At 39.1% G+C, this 8,153-nt stretch overlaps 1 pseudogene; it reads right to left on the reverse strand.

The window, feature by feature from the left end:
- Positions 1–594: 594 nt before the first annotated feature.
- On the reverse strand, positions 595–730 carry LOC113593976 (uncharacterized; annotated as a pseudogene).
- Positions 731–8,153: the final 7,423 nt, after the last annotated feature.

The following is an 8,153-nucleotide window of genomic DNA, read 5'->3' on the forward strand; positions in this document are numbered from 1 at the left end:
TTTTCATTCTTTTAAACTTGTTCTGCCTCATATTCTCTGTGATAATAACTATAATTATATCCATTCCTCATTATAAAGCTGCTCCTTTTTCTTCCTTGACATTCTGCCTTCATTGACTAATGAGGGTGAGGCTATCCCTCAGGTTATTTATAAAATTCAGGAGATTGCAGAGGAAGGTTATGTGCAGGCTGCATTACACACAGTACTCCAGTTTTCTTACCACAAAATAAATTTACCAAAATTTGCATCGGTAACATAAGGTAAGCACCGATTTCTACATCTGTGAGCTTCTAAATAATCAAGTCAAAGCTGTCCCGTCAAACTTTGGCCAACGATTCACCATTGTCTTACCTTGAAACACCAAGATAAATTGTACCGTTCTTCTCTCTTCCAGTCCCTAAGGCTTTTCAGTTATTACTGGCCTATTTTTTTTTTCCTGCCCCTCTTCCTTCCTTTTTATCTCATGTCTGGAGTCCTCACTAGAGATTTCAGATGGACAACCTTCCACTTATGGTCTAGCTGTTCATAGTGAAAATTCATTTTTTCATAAAAGGAGAAGTCTAGACGATTATTTGGACTTTTAGGGCTCTGGGGAAGGGGACCTATGGAGAAAATGACTTTTCATATTTGCTTATAGATAAATAATCATGTGTCTATAGTCAATAGAGATCATCCATATTCAATTCATCTTTGTCTTCACTTGATCTTAGCCAAAAGGCTGAGAAGCGATAATTCATCTTTTTCTTACGTATTGCCTGTTAAGAATGACCTTGTGTTTCTTGACACATTTTAAAGTGAATGATTTTATAAGGCTGCTTCCGTAGTCCTCCATTGTTTTACCAAGTTTGGCATTTTCTCTCTCTCTTATAATCTAACCCTTTCCTTTATTTGAAGTAATTGTCCAGTTGATACACAACTATTTACGTTGGCTACTTAATTATTTCAAAGGGAAGGAAATTTTCATGTGCAATGATCTTTTTATATATCTCTTATGGACTCAAAATGCATTCCACTCTTACTCCGTTCCTTAGCTCATATCACCTCCCTACTCTCACCCCCTGCCCCCCCCCCCAGCTTAGTGAGTACACTGACATTATAGTATTCCTTTTCAGTCTGTATCTTGTATTATAATTGTGTGTTTTTCTAGTCTATTGTCTATAGTCACAGTGAATTCACTGGGGGCGTGGACCCCACCTTATTCAACCCTGTTTCCAGTATGCAGCAATGTGAGTGACCCCAACTAGTTCAAGACATATTTGTTGATTATAAAGAGATGCCAGCTACCAACCATGTAATGCTCATTTACATTCAAAGGTAGTTTTGTTTATTGTCATTACTGCTTTTGCCTAATCTCACATTTTGTCAGTTCGTTTCTGACTAACAGCATCAACAAAAAAAGTGAAAATCAACACATCCATCTTTAGGCCAACACCCACAATTTAGAACGAATCTCACCTGATAGTTTCTTTTGTTTATTCAAAATGTTTATTTCTGTATGATTTAGTGCTTTTCCCAAAGAAATCTGTGAACATCGACTCATCATGTTTCTATGCTGTTATCTTTAAGATACTCTTTAAATTCCAGCAACTAATCTTGGTGGAAACCAATTAAGTTACATCCAAAACATTCTAAAACCCTATCATTTGAAACTATCTTGGAGTTCATCTAATCTGTTTTATTTTTAATGGATAATGAAGCTCATGTAGATTGATTGACATTTATGCACCTGGGAAAGACAGGTGGAATGTTCACTCATTCCATACATTCCAGGTTGAAGGTATGGAAAGAAACAAGAACACACTTGAGTTTTCAGAACTGAGTTCATGTTTACAAGACTAAGAAGTCTGGCCCACAGTATGATTTAAAGGGGACATATTAGTTTGTTTCTGGTTCACACAAGTTGGATGTGTTTGCCAGAGGCTTTTCTCCATTCTGGGCTTCAATCCCACGTGCATCCTCCAGCATGGACATGGACATGTAAGCAGCTGTGTGGGTGGTATACCAGCTCTTAATCACCTTGGACCAAAACAACACACATCATTTTTTTTCCCTTATTTGGCTAAAACTAGGCCTATGGGCCTGCCACACTTGACTCTAGCCAGTCTCTACCAAGTTATTCCTCCTGACCACCACACATTCAGAGAGTCTTCTTATACATGTAGTAGATTGACCTCTCTCTAAAGAAGCCAACACAAATACCACCCAGTCTCTTCATCCAGTGCAAAGGGCAGAGCCACTAATTGGGCCCATCAAGGAGAAAGGGGCCAGAAATGGAAATACACTGACAATCTCTCCAGATTGTCTTAAGTATGCTACAATAGTGCCTTTCATGATCAAAACACTGTAGTAGGTGGTAAACCAAAATTTTAGACATCATGATTCACTTATATGTAGTGACTAAAAGTGAAGAACACACACACACACACACACACACACACAAACCCATGACACCACTTTTTCAATAATTTCTCATAGAAAATATCAGTATTCTTGGTTCATACCCTTAGAAGGACCCACTACAGTCAGTCAAGATTTGACATCCACTGAGTGAGAATCTTTGGTTTGCTTAACTTTTACTTTTTTATTGTTTTCAGTAAAAACTAAGTGTGCATTTTTAGGAACTAGAACAAAGTAAGGTCCCTGCATCTCCCCCTTTTAAGTGCTGCTGTGTAAAATACAAGGGTGACAGAGCAGAGGTAGACTTAAAATTGAGATCATTCCTGGGGAAGCTGGGTGGCACAGTCAATTAAGCATCCGACTTTGGCTCAGGTCATGATCTCTTGGTTTTTGGGTTCAAGCCCTGCATCGGGATCTGTGCTGTCAGAGAGGAGTCTGCTTCAGATCCTCTGTCTCCCTCTCTCTGCCCCTTCCCCACACACTCTCTCTGTCTCTCTCTCAAAACTAAATAATAAATAAACATTAAAAAATTAAGATCTTTCCTGTGAAGGCTGAACTAATACAATTGTGCAAAGTAGCCTGAAAATAATTTGTTGCATGGTTTTTGCTTTCCTTCACCTTCAGTGAGATCCTCTTGATACATAAAACCCCAGGCTGCAAACTGCATGAAAGTGGCCTTATAGCAGTGCATGTTTTAAGGTTTATCTTCTCTGAGCTCTTTGAGACTGAGTAAACATGGTTATCCATGGACTATTTCTACTCTGACATTTGACTAAAACATAGGCTCAAGCCAATTAACAAAGTTCAGCTATACAATAACAGGATTAGAGAAATGATTACGGGGCCATCTGACACCTCTTAAGGAAAACAGCAGCTATTAACCCAAATCCATCACTTAAAACTTTTCTAGGAATAACATGTATCAGCAAATAGCTCATTCTGAACTTTCAGTCTGATACTTTCTTGTTGAAGGCATAAACTATATCTTTAAATGTAAATAGGACCCCAACATTGATTTGAGATGCTGCTTAGTTAATTAACTAAGGTGGCCATGGATGGCCTTGTATGCAACCCAGGACAATTTCTTTCTGTGCCTTTTTTTTTTTAGTGGACCAAATCCAGCCTCAAATATGGATCTATACATTGCAGCAGCCAGTGTAAACAAAGAAATGGTTTAGTTAGTGCATATAAATTAAGGAGGAAGGGAGGGAAGGAAGGAAGGAAGGAAGGAACAAATGAAAATAGGTGAGAGGGACAGAAAAGAAAAGAAAAGAAAAGAGAAGGGAAGGGAAGGGAAGGGAAGGGAATACCAGTTTTCTCAGTCCTAAAGTATTTCCTAGAACTGACAACTGAAAGAAATTTCTCCCATGGGGGCACCTAATACAAGGGAAATGGATTAAATCTTTTAAAACTTATTGACAATAAATGTGACATTAAACATCCAATGGCTTTTTCTTTTAATGTGTCATGATTATCGTTATTAAATCTCATAATGTCCCATAATCCATTTATTCAACAACCACTGGTTGCACATATAATCAGCAGTCAGTATGAAAGGACAAACGGTGAATGGAACACACTGTCCCTAACTTCAGGGTGTTCACAGCTTGGTGAAGATATGGAAATATAGGCAACTAAGCCCTATGATTAGAGAAGCCAATCCAAGAGGTCAAAGGGAGAGAGCAGTGGTGGGAAGCATCTTCTAAGCCTCCAGTTAGACCTACAGAGTCCCCGTGGGAGAACACCATGGCCATTCTGCACAGGGGCCAGGAGAAAAGCTAAGAGATGAGATTGAGATGTAAGCAGATAGTTAGATTAGGAAAAACTGTGTTAAGGAATCGGGCCTTCCTCATGGGGACAGTGAACCCAAATGAAATTTAATAAAAGTAATTCTGTGACTGAAGGAAAAAGAAAAAGAAAAAAAAAAAAAGAAAGAAAGGAAAGAAGGAAGAGAAACCCCCCACCACAACACTGAACTCCAACCATGCTATTGTGATGACCTTTAATGACACAAAATCTTTATGAATTGCCACTGGGGCAGAAGAATTTAATGCTTGTTGCATGTGACCCATTACCAGTCCTTAATAGAGCAGTTGGTTCCTACTCCAGGGGAGACTGGATGGCAAAGGACACAGCCAGAGTCCCTTGCAGGCTTGTGTCTCTTACAATAGGCACACACCCTCCCATCATGCCACACGCCATATTTCCAGCATGGTTGCAGAAGCAACTGTGGTAAAAATGCACCACGGACCAAGAGCATCTGTCGGTCTTGTGACTTGTGCTTATTGCAGATGCCTGTTTTCTGCCCTCCAGGGAGGGAAGACAGTTCTCTGTATCAGAATTAAAACAACAGCTCTACACACCGTCAGCAAGTTTTTTGTTTTTTGTTTTTGTTGTAGCTATGTCTTCAGTGAACTGAGGACAGAGCGTTTTGCTTTCCTTGGGAAAAATAGCCCTGGACATTTCCCTTTCTGTGCCTCAGGAGAAAGGAAAAATGCACATGTTCTGTATGCAAGCCTCACTCTTTCCAAAGATGCACCACGTTTCCCCCACATAGCGGCCTCACCCCCTGCCCAGACATATCCATTCGCTAGAGAGGGCTCTCTCTTAGAGCTGGAATTCAATTTCTTTACCCAATGAAAAATTAAAATACTTAAGTAATAACATTCAGTAACATTGTCTGCTATCTGATAATGCACAGAAGTGGGGCAATTATGCTTCGCCTTGGGTGGCTGATGAGGCCACTTCAAATTTCAGGCATTATCTAATAATACCCTTGCCTGTATCCAAGTGCATCGTTATAATTATTAGCCATAAAGAAAGTACGGTGCACGTATGGGGGAAATAGCTTTAATTATTTAATTTGATGATACGACAACACAGCCTTGCCATTGCCATCCTTGCAAATTCACATCCTGCCCCAAACACGTGGCACCTCCCCAGCTTGGTACCTCTCTGCATGGGTTCTAGTTTAAAGTCTGGGAAACCATATAATTATCACTTCAAATGAAGAGGGCTTCAGAGCACGACTGCTATCAAGGGCGTATTAAAATAAAAGTGAAAACATACTGAGGGACCAGGGACAGGATTGTGATGTGTTGGGCAGTAGAACGGCCTCAGGGGATTTCCATGCTCCCATGAATCACAGAATCTCTAATTCAGCAGTTTTCTTTTCTTTTAGAGACCCAGCTGTTCACAGATAAGTTAATTTCTCTTTTGGTGGATACATCCTTGGGGGGAAGTCATCCTTACTAAGGTGGACATGTGTGCTAAAGAGAACATGTAGTAATGTGAAAGCACTTGACTTTGAAACCAGTGAGCATGGTTCCAACCCAACCACAATCCCAATGACCTCATAAGTCACAGGGTTTTAGAGTATTTCATTAGAATGCTGAATTTCCAAATATGGTCTGTCCCACAGATGTGTGAGGATAAGCTATTTGACTCAAGCACAGGGACTGGAAAGAACAAAGCTGTGCATGTGAATCAGAGAAAAGGTGAACTTACAGGGTGTAATTGTTGTCTTCCATTATCTGCCAGGTTGTCAAAAGGGAACCGGGGTTTGATTTATTGGTCTTCCTTGCTCCAGTGGGCAAACTATCTCCAAGAGGTAAAAAGATACTGAGAAGCAAAATTTCCCTCAATATAAGGTTTATTTTTTATTTTTTAGTTGGAATCCTGTGACGACCATTTGTCATAAATATTTTGTAGGGAAGTTTTCTGCCCTGGGAGGGGAAGTTGCTTAGAACATCTATGGTGTCCCTTCCAATTCTACACAGTCCAAATTTCATAGAACAGGTAAGGGACAAAGAGAAGTCTATTAGTAAATTTAAATCTATTTCATTGAAACGGGTCTCTGAAAGATAGCAACCCAACTTTCCCCATCTTTACCTCCACTTGCCACACCGTCCACTACACGCCCCACTAATGGTTTCCCGTGGCACAAGTCCAAGATAGAGTAATCGTGTTTGTTTGATGACTAGACATCCTTTATGCCTGGAGGATCAGCTCTAACAGTCAAACAAACTGAATTAGTGCCTAATGCCGAAACCAGAGCACTCTCTGGACTTGAGAGAGTGGTCCAAATCACCAATATTGCCAGCCTGATTGGTGTCTCCCTAGAGGAAAAAAATCACTTTGTGTTATTTCAGTTGATTATGAAAAGCTTGAGGGGATATAATTGACTGGAAGGGCAGTGGATTTAGAATGCATGTTGAGGTTCTTGGGTAGCATGAATCTGCAAATAGTATACACAGAGGCCATAAACTGACACATGTTTCTCCCTCCTAAAAGCAAATGTTTTGATTTGACTTGATTTGCATTTGGGGTAAGCAGAGTTGAAACAGAGATGAAAGTCTGAGCTGTTTGGAAAGAAGGAACTAAGTCTGATCTGAATTTTGTAAATTAATGTAAATCAGCCCTGTAGAGAGAATAATTTAGTGTTATTTATTTGTCCTGCTCATAGCCCAGCTAGAGCTTATGCCAACATAACGTTGCCAACACCACGTTACTTTATGAAATCTCCCTACATTACTCTCCCTCCTAGACCTAGATGAGATGAACTTCTCTCTGGGAATGTGACATTGTGGGGAAAACCTGACCTTAAGGGGTCCTCTTGCTGTTAACTATTTATTAGAAGGAGGAAATACAAGACCCGTTGGTTGTCTGTGAGTCCAATATATGAAGACCAAATGCACACTAGAAGTAAAGGAGAAAGGATGAGAGGAAGCCATACATGAACCATTTCTACTTAATAATAGAGTTTCAGGCAGACTTTACGATGCAATCCTAATATAGGGATTAATGATTTATGAGGTGACAGTATTGAATGATATCCCTTTCTCTACTCTTTTTGAGTACTTTCCAAATTCCAGTAACCCTAGCATCAACTGACTTCTTAAATAATGAAGATCACATAGGCAGGAATTATATTATCATGGCTATTCTTGCAGTAAGATGAATATTTAAGAGAAATTTCGGATATAAGACTTTAATTATTGTTCTCCTTAGCATGGAATCACCAATTTCTAGAAGAGCATCACACGTCATTTCTTGGTACAGCCTCAGTATGTCACTGCTATTAAAAATGGTGGGATTCCATTTGAATCGGTTCTAAATTAGTCTGAAATTCTTATCAAAATGAAATATAGTGCTTAATAATCAACTCCTGGTTCCCATTTTCATCACAGGTAGCTCTGAATGTCGCACCCTACCAACATTCTGCCATATATTTTGTTTGGAACATATCTTCTTTCAATAACTTTTCCAACTACTCACACTGCTGTGAACCATCTTTACCACTCCATAAATTCACCAACTATTCTTTACCACTCCATAAATTTACCAACTATTCAAAACTTAAGAAGATCTGCTTTGTTTTGTCTATCTCTATGCTAATCTGAATAATTTATTTTTTTAAAAGGGGGGTAAAAAATTAAGTCAGAATAATTTATCTATGCATCGCATTCACCCATAATATGCAGCTTTTTAATTTCTAACCCAACATTTGTCTTTAACGAAGAAGAACACATATATTCCATCACCAGATTCAGTTAGCTTTGTGTTTTTTCTTTATCCCCATCTATTTATGAATAAACGTTATTCTCCATTCATCCTCATATTCAATTAATTGGACAAATCTGAAGACCTACTAAAAATTCTTATTTGACTTGAAAGAGTGAGAGATCAGAAGAAATAGGAGAGATGTAGTGAAAAGGGAATGAGTAAAGTTTTTAGCAACGCTCTTGTCTCTTTAA

Source organism: Acinonyx jubatus, chromosome B2 (genome assembly GCF_027475565.1).
Source record: "Acinonyx jubatus isolate Ajub_Pintada_27869175 chromosome B2, VMU_Ajub_asm_v1.0, whole genome shotgun sequence".
Classification (NCBI taxonomy): domain Eukaryota; kingdom Metazoa; phylum Chordata; class Mammalia; order Carnivora; family Felidae; genus Acinonyx; species Acinonyx jubatus.